The sequence below is a fragment of the Triticum aestivum genome, chromosome 4A (genome assembly GCF_018294505.1).
Source record: "Triticum aestivum cultivar Chinese Spring chromosome 4A, IWGSC CS RefSeq v2.1, whole genome shotgun sequence".
Classification (NCBI taxonomy): Eukaryota; Viridiplantae; Streptophyta; class Magnoliopsida; order Poales; family Poaceae; genus Triticum; species Triticum aestivum.
The window spans coordinates 182,907,207-182,933,555 of record NC_057803.1 but is presented as its reverse complement, the minus strand read 5'-3'; the positions used below and the strand labels follow the sequence as shown (position 1 = coordinate 182,933,555).

The 26,349-nt window shown below is 42.7% G+C and overlaps 1 pseudogene; it reads left to right on the top strand.

Moving 5' to 3' along the window:
• Positions 1-22,222, top strand: part of LOC123083775 (uncharacterized) — a 123,219-nt pseudogene extending 100,997 nt beyond the window's left edge.
• The last annotated feature ends 4,127 nt before the right edge of the window (positions 22,223-26,349 follow it).

Here is a 26,349-nt window from a genome sequence, read left to right as displayed (position 1 = left end):
ACATTATGGCAACAAGTACGAACACTATTATAGTATAGTTCGGCACCCCGAATTTAGCATTATATGCATTGGCTCTGAATCATGTCTTTGGTCAATAGTTGGGTTGTCCGGCTCCTGTACTTACTACCTTACGTTCTGCTATATCGGCTAGGGTAGTAAAGGGAGAACTACTACGATTGTGTCCTGGTTTATCCGGATCAGCACCTTAGTAGAGAAAGCCAAAAACTGACTGTCATGATGCGGCGTGAGCCGGTCAGCTCTTCGAAGGTTTCAAATCTTTAGTGATTTTTTCCGCATTATGCGACGAATCGGTTCTTATCCGATCAGGTGTTCATAGAACCCTAGTCTGGATACTAGGGGCTGCAGATATATTTTCATTGTCAAACTCCTATGGCTAAGTGAGGGTAATAAAGCCACATAGTCCAATTGCCTGGTTCGTTGCGCTAAACACCTCCTTTAAGGACCAAACCCTTGGATAAAGAGTGTTTAGATTCATCCCGAACACCCCGTACTACCTACATGGGGGTTGAAGCCGACGACTGGTCAACTCTCAGATTTGGTGAAAACGGTCGCACAGGAGATAAATTGTAAATGAACAAAACAGCAAAGCATTATATTGCATACCAAGCCTTGTCTTCATTACACAGGGTGGGATTACATGAATGTATTCATTCGAAAATTATGTCCTTGGCACATTGCTCCGCCACAATGCGGGATCCCTTCAGAACATCTTCAAAATACCGCTCGGGCGTGCGGTGCTCCTTGCTCGCAGGCAGTCCTTCGGTCGCGAGCTTGACGGCATCCATCTTCGCCCATTGTATCTTCACACGGCCGAAGGCCATCCGGGCACCTTCTATGCAGACTGATCGCTTAATAGCATCAAGCCGCGGGCAGGCATTGACCAACCGCTTCATGAGGCCGAAGTAGGTTCCAGGTATAGCTTTTGCAGGCCACAGCCGGATTATTAAATCCTTCATGGCTAATTCGGCCACCCTATGCAGCTCGACCAACTGTTTTAGCTGGTCGCTAAAGGGCACCGGATGTTCTGGTGCAAGGTATTGCGACTAGAACAGCTTCTCCGTTGAGCTCCCCTCTTCAGCCCGGAAGAATTCTGCAGCGTCAGAAACACTGCGCGGCCAATCCGTAAATGCCCCTGGAGAACTCCAAATCCGAGTCAGTAAGAGATACCTCGGGCTCATATACTTGCTTTGCATAATGAAAGCCTTACCCGCCGCGATCTTCTTGGCCTCCTGGATCTCCCGGAGGGTGCCTTGGCCTTCAGCTCGGGCCTCTTGTGTGCTTTGGCAGGCCTTAGCGAGTTTGGACTCTTGGTCCGCATTCTGGCGCTCCAAGGACTCGCATTTCTTCACTGCGTCCTGGATCTCCTGCTGGACCTCACTAACCCTGGCCTCATGCTTTTCTCGGGCGGCTTTTTCATTTACCGCTCTCTCCTCGGCCTCATCCAGTGCCTTTTTGAGGGCCTCTTCCTTAGTCGCCGACCCTAATAAATGTCATGGCACTGTGATCAGCTCACATTATTCACCACTTACAGACATACACAATATCATTGCATACCTTTGGTATTCTCCAGCTGGTTTTTCGCACAGCCGAGCTCTTCCTCGGTCCATTCTAGCTTCCACTTCAATCTGGAGACTTCAGCAGCATGAGAAGTCGCGGCCAGTAGCGACGCCTGCTTATTCACAAAGACATGTATGATTAGCTTCCTGTGAATAGCTATTTGATCCTCTGTTCGGTTTTTTCCATACACCGAACAGAGTCTCAGGGGCTATTGTCTATATTGTAACTTTCTTTTTACATAAATACCGCACTTACCTCAAAGCCTGTTAGAAGGCTCGCATAGGCTTCGGTCAGCCCGCTCTTCGCGGACTGAATCTTCTCAATCACCGCACCCATGAGGGTATGGTGTTCCTCCATGATGGAAGCGCTTCGCAGCGCCTCCAGTAGAGTATCCGGCTCCTCTAGTTGGGCAGAGGTCACCGGTGGAATAGGCATACCTCCTTCCAATGAAGGAGACTACGGGCCAGATTCCGGAGCCGTATAGGTCTCTAGGACCGCATTCGGTAGGGGGCGAATTGGACATAGCCCCCACCGCTGGTCTCCATGGGGATCTACCCCCCCCCCCCCATGTGTTCGGCGGTCGGGTCTCACCCTCTAGTGTCATCTTGATGACCTCCTGCATCTCTCCCTGCCCGGGGGTCCTTCTAAACAACACCTCAGCGTCGTCCGTAGCCTTAGGAGAGGAAGCCATGTGAAGGGACCCGCTGTCCATCACCTTCTGATCCAGCAAGTTCCCCGTAGACGAGGATTGCTCAAGGGAAGAACGAGTCGGACTGCAAATGCATGATTCAATATGTTAGAATTATGAGGTGAAAAGGAGGATGTATGAATACTTCGGGGTCTTCGGATGCTCACGATTCGGCCAGGGGCTTGTCTCGAGGGCGCCACTCTGGGCTGCTATCAACGTCCCACGCGGAGCTATACGCGAGGGAAGCCTTTCCCTTCTTGGACGCCTCCGCCTCCAGATCTGTGGAGGCCGCCCTCTTCTCCCCCTCGGGGAGGGGGAAGTTGCTTTCTTCCTCCTCTTCCTCCTCCCACTACAAAAAAGACACATCCATGACATTTTTGGCCGAACGAAATTTTTTTCTGTCATACTTATGACACTTCTATGACGATAATTGTGACAAAACCCGGTATAATCATAGATGTGGTGGGCTCCAACTTCTTTGACAAAAAATCATGACAGAAAATGGGCTTTTCGTCCTGGGCGGGCCAAAGACGCAGCTGCAAGACATTCTTTGGGCCGTCCATGACAGAAAAAACCGTGGTAGAAGCGAGGCCGAGGAAAATTTCGGGGAGTTCCTGGTTACGGTGGGTGGTCAGGGGCCGAGCAATGCGCGTTTCTCTCATACACATACGCGTGTGTGTACGAGGCGTTGGGCTCTAACTGAACCCGAGCGAGGCGTTGCACTCTAACTGAACCCGAGCGATTGCACTAGCTACGTTACTGAACCCGAGTGATTCCTTCGCTACTGCTGCTAACTGAAGCTGGTCGATGCTGCCTCTGGATGAACAGTGAGCGTTGTTGGGGGGGGGGGGTTGGATGAACAGTTCCCGGTGGGGGTGGATGAACAGGACCCCGTGGTGTTGCCTCTGGATGAACAGGGCCCCGATCGATCGAGCCGGTTGGGGCTGGATGAACAGGACCCCGTGGAGGGCTGGATGAACAGGACGACCCCATGGAGGGTTGGATGAACAATAGACGATGGAGGGCTGGATGAATAGTAGCCCGTGGAGGGCTGGTTGAACAGAGGGCTGGTTGAACAGTAGTCGATGGAGTAGCGCACGGTGGAGGCTGGATGAACAGGGGCCCGTGGATGAACAGTCACAAGTGGAGGCTGGAGGAGGTCAACGGTGGATGAATAGTAGCCTGTGGAGGCTAAGATGAACAGTATCCCGTGGTGTCCCGTTTTGCGGTACGCCACACCCCCCCCCCCACCCCCCGATGAACAGGACCCCCGTTTCGACTGTAGCGCTCCAACACAAGTCCGTTTCCTCTGTTTTGCAGCATGCCACACCCCTCCCGATCAACAGGACCCCATTTCGACCGTAGGAGGTCCATTTCCTCCATTTTGCGGTACGCCAGACCCCTCCCGATGAACAGGATCCTGTTTCGAACATGGCCGGTCGAACACAAGGCCGTTTCCTCCGTTGTGCGGTACGCCAGTCCTCGTTTCCATCGGTTGTTCCGTCCAAGCCGGTTGGCTCCCACGCATTCCGTTGCCTCCTGATGAACACGAGGCATTCCGTTGCCTCCCCATGAACACGACGATGACGCAGTTTCTCCGTTCTGACCCAGCCATGTACACGAGCCCTGGCCATACGTATGCGGGAGTAGGCGCTCGAGACCCCGCCCGTATGTACGTACGTGGCCATATTTTATTTCTTGCACACTGGCCATTGTACGTACGTGTGTGCGCGCATCTACATCGACCAGTATGTATGTACACGTTCGCGACCAGAATGACAACGCTACGTACGCTTCGACCAGGTGGGTCCCGACTGTCAGGCACTTCCTTGCGTGCGAAGATGTAGATGGTGGGTCCCAGCAGTCAGGGGGCGAATCGGTTGTTTTTTGCCTGGACGCACTTCCTTGCGTGCGAAGATGTAGCTGGTAGGTCCCTGCAGTCAGGGGGGAAACGTTTTTTTCGCGAAATATGGTTTCCCGTCCGATGGGTCCTTGCTGTCAGGTGGAGGAATCATTATTTTCCGCGTAATAAGGAGGCACTTCCTTGCTGCGGCCGTGGACCCAGCTGTCAGCCTCTCCATGTACAGTCCATGTCCGATGGAAGCCGTTCCTTGACCACGTTGACCATGCCGCGTCGAGAGCACCAGGGCGGTGGACGACGGCGAGGCCTAGGAAGGGGACGACGCGGAGCCGGGGAAGACGCGACAGTGGATTCCCATGCGTAGAGGTGTATGAGGGTTCACTGGTTCGCTGCGGTGTGAGGCTGCCATCGCCATAGAATAACAAGGGCTGTGGGTGAGTAGAGGGATGGCCTGGCCAGCGGTGGGAGTAGTAGGGGCGGTGAGGCCTCCACGGCAACACAGCCGGCCATGGGAGGTAGGAGCACGAGGCACGACCGGCGCTGGTTTGGGCGGCTGGAGCAAGAAGACAAGAGGTTGAAGAAGCACTACGGTCGTTGGATGGACATCATATGGTCACTGGAGCTAGAATTGTGCATATTGACTAAGTTGACAAAGCCCTCCGTCCCCGTCAACTTAGAAGGCCCACAAGTCAGCCTCCCACTATACTGGGTCCCAGCTAGCTGGGGGAGTATTCATTTTTTTGTGCGTAATAAGGAGGCACTTCCTTGCGTGCGAAGATATAGCTGGTGGGTCTGAGCTGTCAGCGGCGGTAACATTTTTTTCGCGGAATACAGAGGCCCTTTCGGTGGGTCCCAGATGTCAGGTGGAGGAATCATTATTTTGCGCGTAATAAGGAGGCATTTCCTTGTGTGCGGCCGTGGACCCAGCTGTCAGCCTCTACACGTACAGTCCACTTCAGATGCATGTCGGTCGTTGACCATGTTGACCAGGCCGTGCCGAGAGCACCAGGGCGGTGGACGACGGCCAGACCTAGGAAGGGAATGACACAGAGCCAAGGAAGACTCGACAGTTTTTTCCCACGCGGAGGGGAGTACGACTGTACGAGGGTTTACTGGTTCATCTGCCATCGCCGGAGAATAACAGCAGTGTGGGTGAGTAGAGGGATGGCTAGGCCAGCGATGGGAGTACGATGGGGCGGTGAGGCCTGCGCGACAGCACAGCCGGCTGCGAGGAGGAGGGAGGAGGCAGTCCCGCCGGCGCTTGTTTGAGCGGCTGGAGCAAGAAGAACAGAGATTGAAGAAGCACGATTGCCGTTGGATGGACATCCAACAGTCACTGCTTGTGCGTCAACCTTTTTTTTAGCAAAGCCTCAAATTTGTGGAAAACAGCATACAGAACATCTGCCATTATTTCTTATAATTTACAGCCCATTTGCTAATTCTTAAGATTTTTTGGAGCCCATATTCTTTTTGTTAGCATTACAGCCCATATTGTGGCCACGGTTAAAAAATTATACGAAATTTTGCATATTTCGGTGCGGTCCGAACTGATTTTAATCCCAAAATTTTGAGTCACGTTCAAACTGATTTTAAAATTAAATGTATATCAATATAAAATCCAGCAAATTGTCCATGCATAAAAATCAATGCAATTTAAAATCTCGAAATGAAAAAAAGAAATTTGAAATAATTGTCGGTTTGATGTGTTTTAAAAATGTACAACCCACTTCTCCTTACTGATAGGCCATTTTCTCGGCCAGCCGAATGAAGCTCTCCTCTTCTTGAAAGATTTGCAGCCCAACGGGCCTGACAAAGCGACTTACTTGGCAAATCACAAAAAAAATGGGCTAGCCATTTTCAGAGAAGAAAAGAACTACTGGGCTGGTCTGTGGTAAACATAAAAGAGAAGGCTGTCTAGACAGGCCAGAGTACCCCGCACAACCCAGTGACACCCTGCTTCCATCTCAAAAACAAATTAGATAAATGTCACTCCAATTATCGCAATTCATAAAAATGCCACTGCAATTTCTAAACTTTGAAAAATTCCACTACAATTTTTGCAAACTTTGGAAAACGCCACTGCAATTTGCAAACTTTGAAAAATGCCACTCCACACTTCGAAAAATGCCACTGGAAATGGCATGAAATGGCATTTTTCAAACTTTGGAAATTGCAGTGGCATTTCTCAGAAACACCAGATTTGGAGTGGCGTTTATCAAATTAACCCAAAACAAAAATAACTGGGCGAGCTGCTGGGTCCCTGGTGTCAGCCGCTCGTTGTGCAATTCTATCGTTTATTGACTACGTTGACAATGGCATGGGACTGAGATGTCAGAAATCCATTAGGAGGAGCCATTTTTTTATGGGAATCGTTTCTGGCCGGGGCGCCGGCCGAACCATTCCGTTGGACTCGCTTTGCGCTTTGGATCTCTTCAGATCCAAGGATAGATGTTGTACCATGTGTCTGGCCTCAATCCAATTAGTTGCTCCCTCAGTTTTTGTTCCAACCATTCACGAAGGGGTCGCGAGGGGGTCATTTCGCGTCACTGAGAGAGGGGAATAGAGGGGCAGCGGCTTTCAGCGACCGGAGGGGCAATGGCGTCGGCGGTGCCTGAGATCTGGAGCACTGGCCCTAGGACGGTGATACGTCTCCCTTGTATCTACTTTTCCAAACACTTTTTCCCTTGTCTTGGACTCTAACTTGCATGATTTGAATGGAACTAACCCGGACTGATGCTGTTTTCAGCAGAATTGCCATGGTGTTATTTATGTGCAGAAACAAAAGTTCTCGGAATGACCTGAAACTCCACGGAACTTATTTTTGGAAATAATAAAAAATACTGGCGAAAGAATCAAGGCCAGGGAGCCCACACCCTAGCCACGAGGGTGGGGGGCACGCCTGCCCCCTGGGCGTGCCCCCTGCCTCATGGGCCCCCTGGTGCTCCACCGACCTCAACTCCAACTCCATATATTTGTGTTCGGGGAGAAAAAAATCAAGGAGAAGGATTCATCACATTTATGATACGAAGCTGCCGCCAAGCCCTAAACTCTCTCGGGAGGGCTGATCTGGAGTCCGTTCGGGGCTCCGGAGAGGGGAATCCGTCGCCGTCGTCATCATCAACCACCCTCCATCACCAATTTCATGATGCTCACTGCCGTGCGTGAGTAATTCCATTTTAGGTGTGCTGGACGGTGAAGGGTTGGATGACATTTATCATGTAATCCAGTTAGTTTTGTTAGGGTTTGATCCCTAGTATCCCCTATGTTCTGAGATTGATGTTGCTATGACTTTGCTATGCTTAATGCTTGTCACTAGGGCCGGAGTGCCAAGATTTCAGATCTGAACCTATTATGTTTTCATGAATATATGTGAGTTCTTGATCCTATCTTGCAAGTCTATAGTCACCTACTATGTGTTATGATCCGGCAACCCCAAAGTGACAATAATCGGGACCACTCCCAGTGATGACCATAGTTTGAGGAGTTCATGTATTCACGATGTGTTAATGCTTTGGTCCGGTACTCTATTAAAAGGAGGCCTTAATATCCCTTAGTTTCCGCTAGGACCCCGCTGCCATGGGAGGGTAGGACAAAAGATGTCATGCAAGTTCTTTTCCATAAGCATGTATGACTATATTCAGAATACATGCCTACATTACATTGATGAATTGGAGCTAGTTCTGTGTCACCTTATGTTATGACTGTTACATGATGAACCACATCCGGCATAATTCTCCATCACCGATCCAATGCCTATGAGCTTTCCATATATTGTTCTTCGCTTATTTACTTTTCCGTTGCTATTGTTATCATCACTATAAAACACCAAAAATATTACTTTTGCTACCGTTACCTTTTGCCACCGTTACCACTACTATCATATTACTTTGCTACTAAATACCTTGCTACAGATATTAAGTTATCCAGTTGTGGTTGAATTGACAACTCAGCTGCTAATACTTGAGAATATTCTTTGGTTCCCCTTGTGTCGAATCAATAAATTTGGGTTGAATACTCTACCCTTGAAAACTGTTGCGATCCCCTATACTTGTGGGTTATCAAGACTATTTTATGGTGCCATTGCCAGGTAGCATAGCTCTATTCTTTGAGTCACTTGGGATTTATATCTGCCGGTCACTATGAAGAACTTGAAAGACGCGAAAACAAAAATTTATCCCTCAACTACGAGGGAAGGTAAGGAACTGCCATCTAGCTCTGCACTTGATTCACCTTCTGTTTTGAGTAAGCTTGCGACACCTAAACCTGCTTCTGCTATTAATTCTGATATGTCGCATATTATTGATGATGCCACTTCTGCTATGCATGATGCTTATGATGAAACTACTTCTATGCTCGATACTACTATGCCACTTGGTGAATTTCTTGATGAACAACTTGTTAGGGCTAGAGACAATGAAATTATTGAAACTGGTAATATTGATGAAAGTGATGATGAAGGCTCTCCTAATAAATATGAATTGCCTATTGTGCCTGAGGGCTATGTTATGGATGAAGAAACTAAAAGAGACTTTCTTGCATGCAATGATAGAAGTGATCTTAAGAAATTATTAGCTAAGCTTTAACAAAAAACTCTGAATGCTAGAATGAAATATGATCCTGCTTATGCTACTTCACCTATCTTTGTTAGTGATAAGGATTATGAATTCTATATTGATCCTGATATAATTACTTTGGTTGAATATGATCCTTTTTATGGCTATGAATCCAAAACTGTTGTGGCACATCTTACTAAATTAAATGATATAGCCACCCTGTTCACTAATGATGAGAGAACTCGCTACTTCTATATCCTTAAAATATTTCCGTTCTCATTAAAGGGTGATGCTAAGATATGGTTTAATTCTCTTGATCCTGGTTGTGCGCGTAGTCCCCAGGATATGATTTATTACTTCTCTGCTAAATATTTCCCTGCTCGTAAGAAACAAGCTGCCTTAAGGGATATATATAATTTTGTGCAAATTGAAGAAGAGAGTCTCCCACAAGCTTGGGGGAGGCTTCTCCAATTACTTAATGCTTTACCCGATCATCCTCTTAAGAAAATGAAATACTTGGTATCTTTTATAATGGACTAACCGATGCTTCCATATATAGTTGTGTTGGTTCTGCTTTCAGGGAAAGAACACCGGATGAAGCTGAAATTCTATTGAATAATATGTGGACAAAAGAAAATAATTGGACACCTCTAGGGCCAACTCCTGAGCCTATTCCTAAACCAACTCCGAAGAAAAGGGGTGATCTATTTCTCAGTCCTGAAGATATGCAAGAGGCAAAGAAATCCATGAAAGAAAAGGGTATTAAAGCTGAAGATGTTAAGAATTTACCTCCTATTGAAGAAATACATGGTCTTAATTCACCGCCTATTGAAGAAATATATGGTTTTAATCCGTCACCTATTGAAGAAACACATGGTCTTGATAACCCGACACGGGGAGTAAAGGTAATTTCTCTCTATAGATATGATAAAGCTGAAATCCCTCTTACTAAGTTTGCTAGCCAATGTTTGGATGAGTTTGATCACTTTATCGTTAAGCAAGAAGACTTCAATGATTATTTTGGTAGACAATTGAAACAAAATGCTTATATGATAGAACACTTCGATGATTATATGTCTAGAGTTAAAGGTGAACTTAAACTCATTAGTAAACATGCTTCTATGGTTACCACTCAAGTAGAACAAGTACTTAAAGCTCAGAATGATTTGCTCAATGAATTAAATAGTAAGAAAAATGATAATGTTGTTAGAGTTATGAGTAGAGGTGGTAAAATGACTCAGGAACCTTTGTAGCCTGAAGGCCACCCTAAGAGAATTGAGCAAGATTCTTAGAGAAATAATATAGATGCACCTAGTCCTTCTAAAAGGAAGAAAAAAGAAAAATGATAGGACTTTGCAGGCTTCTAGTGAACCTATTGCTGAACCACCTAAGAATCCCAATGATATTTCTATTTCTGATGCTGGAACAAAATCTGGTAATGAACATGAAACTAGTGATAATGTTAATGATAATGTTCATGATGATGCTCAACCTAGCAATGATTATGATGTAGAAATTGAACCTGCTGTTGATCTTGATAACCCACAATCAAAGAATCAACGTTATGATAAGAGAGACTTTGTTGCTACGAAACATGGTAAAGAAAGAGAACCATGGGTTCAGAAACCCATGCCTTTTCCTCCCAAACCATCCAAGAAAAAGGATGATGAGGATTTTGAGCGCTTTGCTGAAATGATTAGACCTATCTTCTTGCATATGCGTTTGACTGATATGCTCAAAATGAATCCTTATGCTAAGTATATGAAAGATATTGTCACTAATAAAAGAAAGATACCGGAAGCTGAACTTTCCACCATGCTTGCTAATTACACTTTTAAGGGTGGAATACCAAAGAAACTTGGAGATCCAGGAGTACCCACTATACCATGCTCCATTAAAAGAAATTATGTTAGAACTGCTTTATATGATCTTGGAGCTGGTGTTAGTGTTATGCCTCTCTCTTTACATCGTAGACTTGACTTGAATAAGTTGACACCTACTGAAATATCTTTGCAAATGGCTCATAAATCAACTGCTATACCTGTCGGTATTTGTGAGGATGTGCCTGTTGTAGTTGCAAATGTTACTATTTTAATGGACTTTGTTATTCTTGATATTCCCGAGGACGATAGTATGTCTATTATTCTTGGAAGACCCTTTTTGAATACTGTAGGGGCTGTTATTGATTGCAACAAAGCCAATGCCACTTTTCATGTTAATGGCAATGAGCATACGGTAAACTTTCCGAGGAAACAACCTCAAGTTCATAGCATAAACTCTATTGGAAAATTCCATCGATTATTTTTGGAGGTTTTGAATTTCCTCTACCTACTGTCAAGAAGAAATATGATATTCTTATTATTGGGGATGTGCATATCCCCGTTGAGGTAACATAGTGTTATTCGAAATTTCTCCGGTTTCATGTTACTCGAAATGAGTTTGTTAACAAGACTTGATCAACCTTGTTAATGGATTCCTTTTGATGAGCATGAGATGGATGAAGTTAGAAAGCACAACATTCTATAACCTCCTTTTACTTTCTGTTATTTAGTTGAAATAAAGTAAAAATAGTTTTTTTTTCTGTCTGTTTTCTGATTTATCCGTGCAATATAAAAATACCCCAAAAATAAAAGTTCTCCACATGCCCTGAAATTTAAATATGTTTTTTATGGAATATTTGAGAATATCTGGCACTGAGAACACAGCAGGGGGAGCAAGCACCTAGCCACGAGGGTGGAGGGCGCGCCCCCCTGCCTCGTGGGCCCACAGTTGCTCCCCTCCACTTATTCATGTACCCACACACTTCTTCTTCCTCCCAAAAAAATCACCAGCCAGCTCAAGCACGAGTTCTAGCTCATTTTGCTGCGATTTTCGATCTCCTTGCTCAAAGCACCTCTCACAAAACTGCTTTGGGGGGATTGTTCCTTGGTATGTGACTCCTCCATTGATCCAATTAGTTTTTGTTCTAGTGCTTTATTCATTGCAAATTTGTGCTGCCTAGGTGACCATGTTCTTGAGCTTGCATGTCAAATTTATATGGTCAAAAGTAGTTTTGATGCATGATATTGCCTCTAGGCACTGTTGAGTTTGGTTCACTTTTATTTTGAAGTTACTAAAATTTCAGAAATTTTCAAAAAAAGATGAAGAGATTTTTGAGGGGCTCGTCGAGACAAAGCTCGGAGGAAAAGCAAAGTGAAGAAGCTAAGAGGCCCAAATATAATATGCCTCGCACCGCGGGGGTCCGGCCGTGTGAATGGCCTTGTGATGATTTCTTGAGAGCAGCCGGGATTTATGATGATTTCTATGAATTGGCTGAGAATGCAGGCCTCACCGCCTTCCTCCATGACCAACGCGAACAATATCTCTTACTCACCAATATCTTTGTGCAAAACTTTCATTTCCATGCTAGGAGCTCACCACCTACGGTGGAATTTTATTTATATGATGAGCATAAGGAGATGTCACTTCATGAATTTTGCAGGGTTTGCAAAATACCTTTCGAGGGTAGCTTAGAGGAACCGCGTCGTAGAGATGTGGATGGGTTTATTGACACTATTACTGTAGGGGAAACTAGGAAAGTTTCCGATGCAAGAATCACTAGCATACATTTTCCTATTTTACGCTACTTTGCAATATTTGCTAGTCGTTGCTTAATTGGTCGCGGAAACTGTGAAAACCTTAGTGTTCCTGATATTATTATTTTGTTCCATGGTTTATTCCATGACAAATCTATTAGTATGGGCGGTATTATTGACAAACGGTTAAGTCTGAACCATACAAAGGGCCCCATCTTTGGAGGTGTCTATGCTTCACGCCTTGCTGCATACTATAACATACCTATTAGGCACAATGAAAAGGAAGAAAAATTGCTGCCTACTGTTTATTTAGATTATAAGAGTATGGTAGCGCGTGATTTTATTGTAAATAATAGGGAAAGGGAGCTTAAATACAAATTGTTCTTTGATAAACATCATCCTAAGACTATTACCCTGCCTGCTCCTTCCTTGTTTGATTTATCTGCAGGCAAGTACCTTGTTCCATTGGAGGCCATTCACGCCTACCAGAACCCTACATCAGCTGCAGAGCCAGAGTCGGAACCACAATTTGATCATCCACGACAGTCTAATTACCAGTGGGATCCGGAGGTGATTGCCAGCCAGTGGCAATCTGAGTATCCATCACAGTACGACCCCAGTTACAACTTTGGATATCCGCCAGGCCATCCGTGGCAATAGACCAACTTAGGCCAAAAGCCTAAGCTTGGGGGAGTACGTATTTCTCACCAACGTTATATTCATGTTCAAACACTCATTGCTAGATGTCGGTGCTCATACTTTTTCATTGTAATATCCATGCTAGTTTATTTCTTTTTTATGCTTTCTTTTTGTGTGTTTGAAATAAACCTTAAGAAAAACCAAAAAAATTAGTTGTAGATTTTAGCTAGTTTTAATTTCCATGCTTGTAGTAGTAATTAAAAAGAAAACCCAAAAAGATTTCATGTTCTTCTTTTTCTTGTTGGGAGCTTTCCCATGTAAATAGTTTTATTTCTTTTGTTTTCTTTGGGGTCGATAGGAGAAGACCATAATTAAATTGTTAAAGTGGCTCTTATATGCATTATTGTTGATCTGACAAAAGAGCCCATATTGCCTTGTCTTCTCCTGTTCATTGAATGCTTGCAGATTCCAGTTTAGTCCAATGCACGTGCACTATTACTATTATTCACATCGTTCGGTCGTGCAAGTGAAAGGCAATTATGACGATATATGATGGACTGATTGAGATGAGAGAAGCTGGTATGAACTCGACCTCTCTTGTTTTTGTAAATATGATTAGTTCATCATTCCTGATTCAGCCTATTATGAATAAACGTGTTTGCAATGACAATTAGATATTATAGTTGCTTATGCCATGCTTAATTAGCTAGGAGCTTATAATGGTTTACCTTGCGTGCCAACATGCTATTAAAATGGTTGTGATGTGGTATGATAGGGTGGTATCCTCTTTTGAACAATTCAAGTGGCTTTACTTGGCACATGTTCACGCATGTAGTTGAAACAAAGTCAACATAGCCTCTACGATATTTATGTTCATGGTGCATTATATCCTACTCATGCTTGCATTCGGTGTTGATTAATTTTAATGCATGTTCATGATTGTTGTCGCTCTCTAGCTGGTCGCTTCCCAGTGTTTTTCTAGCCTTCACCTGTACTAAGCCGGAATACTGCTTGTGCATCCAATTCCATAAACCCCAAAGTTATTCCATATGAGTCCACCATACCTACCTATATGCGGTATTTACCTACCGTTCCAAGTAAATTTGTATGTGCCAAACTCTAAACCTTCAAATAAACATTTTGTTTTGTATGCTCGTATAGCTCATGTATCAACTAGGGTTGTCTGTATCTTCCATGTTAGGCGGGTTATTCTCAATAGGAGTGGACTCCGCTCCTCACTCACGAGAAAATGGCTGGTCACCGGGATGCCCAGTCCCATGCTTTATGCAAATCAAATCAAAATAATTGCAAACAAAACTCCCCTGGGACTGTTGTTAGTTGGAGGCACTCGTTGTTTTGAGCAATCCATGGATTGATGCTTGTTGGTGGAGGGGGAGTATAAACTTTACCATTCTGTTTAGGAACCGCCTATAATGTGTGTACCATGGAAGATATCGCCATCTCTTGGTTGTTATGTTGACAATGAAAGTATGCCGCTCAAAATATTATTCATATCTATTTCAAAATCGAGCTCTGGCACCTCTACAAATCCTTGCTTCCCTCTGCGAAGGGCCTATCTATTTACTTTTATGTTGAGTCATCATCCTCTTATTGAAAAGCACCAGTTGGAGAGCACCGCTGTCATTTGCATTCATTACTGTTAGTTTACATTGAGTATGACTTGACTAGATCTCTTTCACCATGAATTACAATGTCTAGTCGGTCCTTGATCTTTAAAGGTGCTCTGCATTTATGTTTTACGGTCTCAGAAAGGGCTAGCGAATTACCATCTTGTTATATCATATTATGATTGTTTGGAGAAAGTGTTGTCATCCGAGATTTATTATTATTGCTCGCTAGTTGATTATGCCATTGATATGAGTAAACATGAGACCTAAGAGTTATTGTGAATATGGTTAGTTCATAATATTTGCTAAAAACTTGAATGCTGGCTTTACATATTTACAACAACAAGAGCAAACAGAGTTTGTAAAAGTTTTTCTTTATCACTTTCAGTTTATCAACTGAATTGCTTGAGGACAAGCAAAGGTTTAAGCTTGGGGGAGTTGATACGTCTCCGTCGTATCTACTTTTCCAAACACTTTTGCCCTTGTTTTGGACTCTAACTTGCATGATTTGAATGGAACTAACCCGGACTGACGCTGTTTTTAGCAGAATTGCTATGGTGTTATTTATGTGCAGAAACAAAAGTTCTCGGAATGACCTGAAACTCCACGGAACTTATTTTTGGAAATAATAAAAAATACTGGTGAAAGAATCAAAGCCAGGGGCCCACACCCTAGCCACAAGGGTGGGGGCGCGCCCCCTGCCTCGTGGGCCCCCTGGTGCTCCACCGACCTGAACTCCAACTCCATATATTCATGTTCGGGAGAAAAAAATCAAGGAGAAGGATTCATCGCGTTTTATGATATGAAGCTGTCGCCAAGCCCTAAACTCTCTTGGGAGGGCTGATCTGGAGTCCGTTCGGGGCTCCGGAGAGGGGAATCCGTCGCTGTCGTCATCATCAACCATCCTCCATCACCAATTTCATGATGCTCACCGCCGTGCGTGAGTAATTCCATCATAGGCTTGCTGGACGGTGATGGGTTGGATGAGATTTATCATGTAATCGAGTTAGTTTTGTTAGGGTTTGATCGCTAGTATCCCCTATGTTCTGAGATTGATGTTCTATGACTTCAATATGCTTAATGCTTGTCACTAGGGCCCGAGTGCCATGATTTCAGATCTCAACCTATTATGTTTTCATGAATATATGTGAGTTCTTGATCCTATCTTGCAAGTCTATAGTCACCTACTATGTGTTATGATCCGGCAACCCCAAAGTGACAATAATCGGGACCACTCCCGGTGATGACCATAGTTTGAGGAGTTCATGTATTCACCATGTGTTAAGGCTTTGGTCTGGTACTCTATTAAAAGGAGGCCTTAATATCCCTTAGTTTCCGCTAGGACCCCGCTGCCACGGGAGGGTAGGACAAAAGATGTCATGCAAGTTCTTTTCCATAAGCACGTATGACTATATTCAGAATACATGCCTACATTACATTGATGAATTGGAGCTAGTTCTGTGTCACCTTATGTTATGACTGTTACATGATGAACCACATCCGACATAATTCTCCATCACCGATCCAATGCCTATGAGCTTTCCATATATTGTTCTTCACTTATTAACTTTTCTGTTGCTATTGTTAGCATCACTATAAAACACCAAAATTATTACTTTTGCTACCATTACCTTTTGCCCCTGTTACCACTACTATCATATTACTTTGCTACTAAATACCTTGTTGTAGATATTAAGTTATCTAGGTGTGGTTGAATTGACAACTCAGCTGCTAATACTTGAGAATATTTTTTGGCTCCCCTTGTGTCGAATCAATAAATTTGGGTTGAATACTCTACCCTCGAAAACTGTTGCGATCCCCTATACTTGTGGATCATCAGACGGATCTCCCTTCCCCTGTGTCTAATGGATCCTTCGGCAGGTAATTTTTCCGCCTGCGCCCGTGCTTTTCTCCCTGCATCTGTCCTTGCTCCACCCCTTAGCGATCTGGTGATGTGGTGCGTGGTCATGGTTTCCTACCGGCTGTCTCAGCAGGGGGGGTAGATGATGCGGCATGCATTTGTCAGGTTGTGGTCATGGGTTGAATAAGAGGATTTAGGGCCTATGGTTTGTGAGGGATCTGTTCTTCCACGATTTTGTCAGATTGAAGCAGAGGATCTAGGACCTAGGGTTTGTGAGGGATCTATTCTTCCACGATTTTAGGGTTTGTGATGCCAAAGCATTTGGCAACTACTTTATGTCGCCCTATAGTATTTCAAATGATCTATTTCTAGTACCAGATCATTAATTCCCTGTTCGTCAAGCGGTGGAAGCTAATTTTCCGATTTTGGGGCCAACTGTGTATGCGGCGGATAAATCTTGAGAACTCATTCAAAAATTCTTAGTAGTTTTTTAATATAGTAGCTAATTGCCTGATCTGGTTGGTGCCAAGATCAAGTGGTGACCTGACCTCTTGCCTGGAAGTTTGTATTCCTTGCAATCTACTGAATTTCTAGTACCTTGTTTTTTAAACTGCTAAGCTATTTTGAGCTTGAGCATGGGTCAATTCAGTGCCCTACAAGATGACTATCTTCTCAACTAGGAGAATTTCATTGCCTATTTCTTTAAATTCCAGAATTTAAATAAGGTTATCATTTAATTTGTTCAAAAATTACAATTTAGTAATGCTAAAGGTTCTGTTTCCCTTCTTCCAATGGGCTATGTTGATGTATGTGCTGAATATAGATATATACAGTCTAGTTGGTACATCTATACATCTGATAACTGAGCACCATCGGCATCAACGCGCTACTATTGATGTTATTAATATCAAATAGCCCTGCATACCTAGCCTTATGCAGTATTTTAGTTAATAAACCTACAAGTCAATCACTTCTTACTGATGATTGGTCTGTTGGTGTTTGCTTGCATCTATTGAACACAACAGGGTTCCTTCCCTAAATAACTGGAACACAACAGGTGTTGTGCCTGGTGATGCTAATTGGCTGTCGGTCACCTAAACGTACTATTTAATCCCTATGTGTTGCATACAAATATGTACATTCATGACCCCTTAGCAAGTTTATGTATGTTTAACTAAAAATCCGATTTTTTTGTAGGTGTTCCATACAGATTTTTTTTAGGTGTTCATGTATGTTTTTTTGCTAGCTACTGAAGATGCAGTTTTAGGGTTTTATTGACTTGTTTTTTTCCTTTTCGCATATGTTGCAGGCACCTCTGGTGAGAATGAGGGGAGTAAGAAGGTTAAGGAGAAGATCAAGAAGAAAGGCAATATATGTGTCTTTAAGTCAAGGTTTAACTCAAAAAGGTTGGCTGAGATTGGGAAGCAAGTATCACCGGAAAAATGGAGAATCATAAGGCAGGGACCATTTGGAGACTTGTTGGACATCCGGTCTTTCAAGGTGCCCGATGAGCTCATTGAGTTTGTTGTGATGAACATGAATCACATACTCTCTAAGTTAAAACACAAGAACAAGTCCATCACCTTCAACAAGCTCATGGTGAAAAGAATTTTCAATGTGCCATCTGGTGATAGACCTGTGAAGCTTCTTAAGAAGAGTGATGAACATGATCTTCGCAGCATCTACAAGGAGGGGAACAGGGCTCCAATCGCCCATGTTGTCAAGTTGCTCACTAGTTGCAACGATGAGGAGGTGGTTATGATAAATAGGACTTGGAAACTCCTTGCGTTGACAATAGTTTTGTGCCCAGGCAATCTCGAGTATCTAGCTTCCTTGGAAGATATGTCTTTGGTGCATGAATTCTCTTGGGATGAGCACTTGTTGGCACGAGTGATGGAGGAGGTTGGAGTCTTTCAAGAGAAGAAGAGGATGCAAGCAAATACATAAAAAGCTGCAGAGTTTCAGATCGCTTCATGCCTTCCCATGTTAGCGGTATGCAACACAACATTATGAAATACCTCGATCTTTTTCTTTGCTGCATGAAACCTTTTGTACATTTCTGTAGCTCACATTTATGTTTTTTTGGCTAATGTCATTTTTCCCTTCTATGCAGATCATATACATGGATCATATTGATATCCCGGCCGGCCTCCCAAATAAGCATGCCATTGATTATTCCGTGCCGAGGATACGCTTTGTTTGCCAAAAGGATTTTGATTGGTTGGATAAAGTTGACAAGAACAAGCTCACTCTTGTCCAACCTTTCTACGGGAAACACACCCAAGTAATTTTGCTACATCCCGCCTATGTATTTTCCTTTGCCAATGGAGTATTAACACCCCCCTTGTTTTTTGCTCACTGAATTTGCATGTAGCAATCTTTGCTTTTCCATTTAGGTTATGGCAGCCTTCTTATTTGTTTCCCCTCATGTTTTGTTTTCCTAGATCCGGAGTTTGTGCAACACCCCCTATGCAGCACAACTCATGGGACAGGAAGTTGGTGCTGAAGCAGCCAGTGGGTAGGGAGTTGGTGCTGAAGCACCTAGTGGCCAAGGAACTAGTGGCCAAGGAAGCCAAATTCAAGGCGATGACATTCAAGCAAAGGACTCTCAATAAAACGAGGCTCAACAAAATGTTGATGCTAAACCACACCTATCATCATCGCTCAACGATTGGCTGCATCAATCATTCCCTAGCATGCAAGATCTAAAGGTATTGTTTCCCTATCTACACTATCTTTTTCTTTTGTATTCATTTCCTGTTTACCTTTGGCTTTGCATTATTTACTATACCCAGTTGCAAGTGTATATTTTGTTTGATGCATCCCTCATTCTGATGTGCTACAACCATGTTCTGTTTTTGCTTCATATGTGGTTTAAGTTCATACCTACTAGGCTTTTTTGCTGCATCCATATGTCTAGTATGCTACAACTACATTTTGTTTTTGCTTCAAACATATCATAATTTTGCTACATCCATATCAATAATTTGCTACCTAGAGGTATAGGTCATTTGTTTTTTATGCTTCATCCATGACAGTAAATTGCTACAATCACACTGTTTATTTGATACATAGTGACAGAGCAGCACACCTACTTGTTTCTCGCTTCATCCATACCTCTAATGTGCTACACCCACATTTGTGTTTTTTTACATCCATACTTCTCAAAATCTGGATATACTTGTCACTAAAATGTTGGACACTTGCCTTCTTGTAGGTACCAACTCAGTTTCAAATGCTCTACGACAAGCACAAGGGTATTTTTGCAGCAGAGGTGGATGGTGTAGTAGGAAAGTTTGGACAATGTTTAAAGGGATTGCAGTGCAACCGGATGGCCGCTCTCCTTCGTGATGTTGGAGATTCCATCACAGCTACCAATGAGCCCAACTTTTCCTTTGAAGCACCTATCATGGACAAATGTCGCGGAAAAGAGAATGATGCTAAAGCTGCAAATGCCAACATTGGTGCTCAAGCTCAAGCTCAAGGTACAACACCTAGCATCAACAAGGATGAAGTCACTGGATTGAACCTACAAGTTGCAACAGAGGCTGCGTAAACTCGTGAGCAACAAGGAGTGAGTTTCGAGATGAAAGGCAACGCCTCACCTCACAGCCCCCCACTCTTCTATGATGCACCCAGGAGTGCGACAACCGGCATTTGGGACGACGAGCCATCCTGTGAGTTGTTCCCAAAGGGCTCCGAAGACTATGAGATGATGCATTCCACGGATGAGCCTACAATCAAGAAGAGCACAGTCAGCCCCATCTATGCAAACATCCCCGTGTTTCCTATTTCAGACGATGATGACAGCCCAAGTATGCTTCCTTCCTCTTGAATCATTTCTTTTTGTTTTTCTCCATATCATTTTTTCACATTTGTGTGGTTCCAGCAAATTATTTTTGTACAATCTCTTGCAAAATCATTCATTTTTGTTTTTTTGCTACAGCTCCTAAGATGGTCGCTACAGAAGACCAATTTGTTCATGCAAGCTGTGGCCCTAGCACACATGATAAGAACACTAGGAAGAAGAGGATGGCCAAAGTTCCAGCCATAAAAAATACCAAGGCAAAGAAGCAAAAGGTCGATAAGGCTGCAGAAATGTATGAGAATTTTGTAAAGCATAGGAAACCATTGAGGAAATCACAACCCAATGAACAAGTGTGAGCTACCTAAGCCCTATATGTTTTTGCTTTCTATTTTTTATTTTTTTCTACTCGAAACAAATGATTCATTCGGTTGCATCTATGGTGACAGGACACCTTTCATCAAGCTAGGTGGATTTTTCATTGGATACAAGAAATTCCTTGTATGCTTGAAGCCTCGCGGGGATATGAATGATGAGGTTATGTCACTATGTATCGATATGAACAACCTCGCATCCCGTGCAGCAAAAGAAAGGGATTTGAAGAAATACATTTTCTCAGTCCACCCGAGGGTAAGTTTTTGTAAAAACAAGCAATGCTTCATTCCTTTCTTTCTTTCACATTTTCGTTGCAACACACACTAATCATTTTATTGTATGTAGATCCTACTAAAACAAGACCCATCAACCTTCCAACCAGCAAAACTCATGCCTGAGTTTGAAAGGGCTATGACAAAGTTCAAGGTTCAAAAGTTTGACCTCGTAAGTTTCACGAGAGCTTTCTTTTGTTTCACACCACAAAATACTTTCAAATATGAACCAATGATGTGACACGGCTGTAACATTTTTTACATGTTCTGAGTACCTTTTTGCCTTTTATTTTATTTTTTCTAGCTCTTTTTCACAATTTTTCATGATTGCCATTGGATAGTTGTTTGCGCAAACTTGCTTCACAAGTAGTGGAATGTATTTGACTCGATCCATTCAAAAGGAAAACAATATCCTTTGAAGAAGCAAGCCAATAACCTGGTAGGCTCATGCTCTCTATTTTTTCTGTTTACCCTTCTGATTCATCTACATAAATGCCATATTGTCATCTTTACACACCTCATTTTATTTTTTAAACTTTTGTGTGTGTTTTCGGTGCTAGATCACAAACTTTGCAACCCTCGCACAAGAGTGCAGCGAATTCAATGTCAATGTTGGATCCTTCGCCCGTGTTGACCTAGAGGATTACCCAAAGCAAGATACCCTGTGAGTTTCCTTTTTGAACTTTGTTTCAATCATGTGTTCCATTTCAACATTTTGTTTTTTCAACTACGCATGGGAAGTATGATGGAGAAATTTTTTTATCTCACAGATGTGATTGTGGCTTTTTTGGGCTCAAATATGTGGAGAACTATGATGGGAAGTCAATGAGAGAGTTCAAGCAGGTACACATTTTTAATTTTTTTGTCTTGTCATTTTGTTACAATCTACTTTCTTTGTTTTCAATACTCATGCAATAGAAGAATACCATGTTTTGTTTTTGCTTCATATGTGGTTTAAGTTCTTACCTACTAGGCTTTTTTGCTACATCCATATGTCTAGTGTGCTACAACTACATTCTTCTTTTGCTTTGTCCATATCATAATTTTGCTATATCCATATCAATTTTTTATGGTGGATGGATGTGAAATTTTTGCATTCATCACTCATGCAACACAAGAATAACTAGTATCATACTTGTTTACTTTTTGTTTTCAATACTCATGCAACACAAGAATAACTAGTATCATACTTGCTTACTTTTTGCATTCATCACTCATGCAACACAAGAATAACTAGTATCATACTTGTTTACTTTTTGTTTTCAATACTCATGCAACACAAGAATAACTAGTATCATACTTGCTTACTTTTTGTATTCATTTTTTAAGGAAGACATGGCGCGATACCGCATGGATGTGGCATACAACCTTTTCAGTCACCCAATGAACAATGCCCCAAAGGAGCGGGCGTTCAAGGATGAGTTGGAGGCTTGATTTTCTGGAAGGTTCAAGATGAACAAGCTTGTTTCTTCGTTAGGTCTAGATCATGTCCAAGGTGGTAGCGTTCTGATAGGATTAGAGTAGTGCGCGTTCGTATGTAAACTGCTGGTACCTCCAGTAAACATATGTGTCCTTTTGGTATGTAAACCGATGATAACTTGATATTTGGATGATGCACTTATGTTTTTAATGGATGCGTTCTTCTGTTTGCCAACATGATCATGCATTGACAATTGTTTTTTGTTTCGTTGGTTCTGAAATATGAAAATATTTCAAACTTCATCCATCGAAGTTTCAAGGGAATCTTTGTGCATTTTTCCCCTCAAAACATATTTTCTTAAAAATAATATGTGAATGATACTCTTGTCACACACTTAAATTGCTGGAAGCTCACATGAAATAGCTACAACCTTCTGTTAGATTTGTTGCAGAGCCAAAATATACATTTTTACCTGCAAATTAGCTACATCCCTACAATATTTTTGCTCGAAGCATAATATAAATAAGTTTCCTTTCCCAACTTTTGTTGTACAGCTAAATCAACACTTTAAATCATTCAAGGCTTTTTCCTTTTCAAACTTGTTATTTTGCTTCAACCATGTTTTAAAAAGCTTCAACCATGTTTGCAAAAAGCTTCAACCATGTTTCCTGAAATCTGCAACCATATTTTGAAAAAGTTTCTTCCATATTTTGAAAAAGTTTCAACCATGTTTTAAAAAGCTTCAACCATGTTTTTCAAAAGCTTCAACCATGTTTCCTAAAAGTTTCAACCATATTTTGAAAAAGTTTCAACCATGCTTTTCAAAAGCTTCAACCATGTTTCCTAAAAGCTGCAACCATATTTTGAAAAAGTATCAACCATATTTTGAAAAAGTTTCAACCATGTTTTTCAAAATCTTCAACCATGTTTTTCAAAAGCTTCAACCATGTTTCCTAAAAGCTGCAACCTTGTTTACAAAAGCTTGAACCATGTTTTCAAAAAGCTGCAACCATGCTTTTTAGAAATCTTATAAACATGTTTTCTTAAAGCTTCAAACATGTTTCCTAAAAGCTTCAACCATATTTCCAAAAAGATTCAACCATGTTTTTCAAAAGCTTCAACCATGCTTTTCAAAAGCTTAAAACATGTTCTTTTTAAACATGGATCAAGTTGTGGTTACAACAACCATTGAGTACTATTTTTTAAAAATAAATAAGGAAAAACCCACATTCTGCTTTTTTAAAAAAAATCTACAAATTTTGGCACCATCATACTACAAAAAGTAAGCTCTCACAAACATATAACAATAAGATTTTTTTTAAATCAACTCTTGTAAAAAGGAACATTCTGCTTTTTTTCAAACCACGCATGTAGTAATATGTTGCAATCCCACAAAACAAACATTCACAGCTAGTGAACACAACTTTTTATCATAAGCCATGGGGTGTTACAAGGCAGTTCATCATTTTTCCCTCACAAAAATATCCTAAAGTGTAAGGATTGTTTCGACACACAGAGCTTTCACTCTCGCACTCACAGCAAGAAAAACTGCAAGGAGTTGGCAATCCTTCACGTTGTGATCTTCATCTTCACAATATTTTCATGGAGTCTTCTTTTCCCTTGGCTTTGAAGCTTTCTTCGTTTTTGTCGCGTCCTTCTTTGCTTTCTTCTTCATTTCATCTTCTCGAATCTCAATTAGTGGCTTCCTGTGCTTCTCTTTCTCCTTTGCCCCCCCCTTCTTTGCTGACTTTGGTGGGTTCCGCAGTCCTACGGGGGGTGGATCCTGCTGACATGTACTTGGACCACCTGAGACTTGTTCATTTGCTGCATGACCTTGGGCTTCTTTGTCTCCTGCAACCCCATCAGTTGCTCTAGCTTTTATTGTAGCAACCCCAACACTTCCCTGATCAATTAGCCCAGAGACAAAACTATAAGCTTCATCATTGAAGCATGCATCAGAAGCGAGTTTCCCAAACTTCCGGCATAAAGAGTTAAACTTTAGGGTGTTTGTCGTGGGGACGCTGAAATGCATAGCTCTATGCCCACCGCCTTGTTCAGGCGCAAGGTCGCTTGCTCTCTAAGACCACCTTGGAAGCATGTAAGTCGCAGGTATCATTTGCACGTTAAGGTGCACCATGACACAGATGATATGTGGGTAGATCAGCCCACACATCTCAAACATGTTGCAGGTGCACATGTATGTCTGATCTTTAGGAGCAACAGGCACCGTCTACACTTTTGGGTTGACGCAATAATTTGCAACAAGGCGAAACCAGACGACATCCCCTTGCAGCTGATATTGCAGACCATAGCCTGTTGATTTAGCCAATAGTTTTTGGAACTTGGAAAATACCTCTCTGGTATAGATATCTGCAGCTTTCTTTTCAATGTTGTAACTGCAAACAAAAAAGCTTCCAACATCAATAAGAATTGCTACATATGTTTCAAAGAAATGCTGCAACCACACTGTACTGGAAAACTAAAAAAAATGCTACATGACTTTGGACTTACTTGTCCCAGAGTGGCGGTCTCGTCACTTCATAGATGAAGCCATCATTGTCTTTACGATCAAGCATTAGCTCTTGGCAAAGCTCAAACTGCTGGACAAATGTCCAAACCGAGTCTACATGATGATTTAAAGTCTTAAAGTAGGAATTCAGGCCCTCAGACCGCCCGGTTGTTCCTGTGAATGGGAAGAACTTATTCCTAAAGTACACAGGAGCTCACATCTCCCTGCTGTTCCACATGTTCTTGAGGTGTTTCTTATCAGCCACACCAAATAACTCGGCCATCTGCTTCCACCATTCTTCAAACTCCTCAACAGTATCTGAATCATTGATGCAACCATAGAAATGCTTCAGCAAAAGGCTCATCCTTTCCCAGCATCTTTCCTAGTTTTGTCCCTGCAACCCGGAAGACGTGCCACTCGCAACATCTGTGTGTTGAATCTGGAAATACCATTGAGATGGTTGTAGCCATTGCCTGGTCTTGATCAGTCATAATGTTCAATGGATGCTCGTTATTCATTGCCAACATCCATTGCTGGAAGACCCACTTGAAAGTTTCGATGGTCTCATCAGGCAACAAAGCGCACCCCAAGCAAATAGTATGTGTGTGGTTGTTAATGCCAACAATCGGAGTAAAGGGCAAGTTGTAGCGATTCGTGCAGAATGTGGTGTCGAAAAACACACAATCTTTGTACTTTGGATACAAGGCCCTTGTTCTCCCATCAACCCAGAAAAGCGCCCTAACAGCTCCATCTTCTTCTAGCTTCGAGAAAAATAAGTTGGGATTCTCCACTTGACTTCTCTCAAAGTACTCGATTGTCAGGTCCAAATCATGCTCTGACAGGCCCCTTCGCAGTTTTGCTCTTGCATTTGTCACATCAGTCTTCACATACGGCAAACTCCTTGGATCGCAACATCGTGCATCTCCAAGCAAGCCCATCATATTCGCTGTTGATATGTTGCGATAGTGTAGTGAGGTGATATATTGCAAGTCCGCATCCGGGATTTTTCTGTGAGAACGGCAAAATCTCTGGCGCCCCCTTTACAACATCAGTTGGTGCGTGTGTTCTGCCTCAAAAACTGTCACAACACATGTACCGTCTGGTAGGGTAACACCCATATGCGCCTTGCAATTATACCGCTCCAATTTGTTCCATTGCCTCTTGTCGCTCACATCCATATAGGTGCCAGCTTGCTTGCTTGCTGATTTTCTATTACTAGCATAGCTCATTTCAGCATCATCACTTTGATTTGTTGCAGCGTAGTCAGAAATGCTTCCACCAGCATTATTGGAAGGATTTTTCCGAGAGTGTATGCACTCAAAAACTCTATAGATTAAGATGCCTTTCTTTCCTAAGCCTCTTATCCTACTGTGTTTTGATGTCACAATTCGTGTTCCGAAACCCATCTTCATTGCATAATCATTGTACACTCGTTGAGATTCTTCAACATTATCAAAAACCATTCCAACAAAAGGGACAATTGGTTGCGATGATATATCTTCATCAGGTTCATCAACAAGTGCTGAAGCATTTCCAGTGGCATTGTTACCGGCAACTTGGGCATTCACATGAGCTGGATCACCCG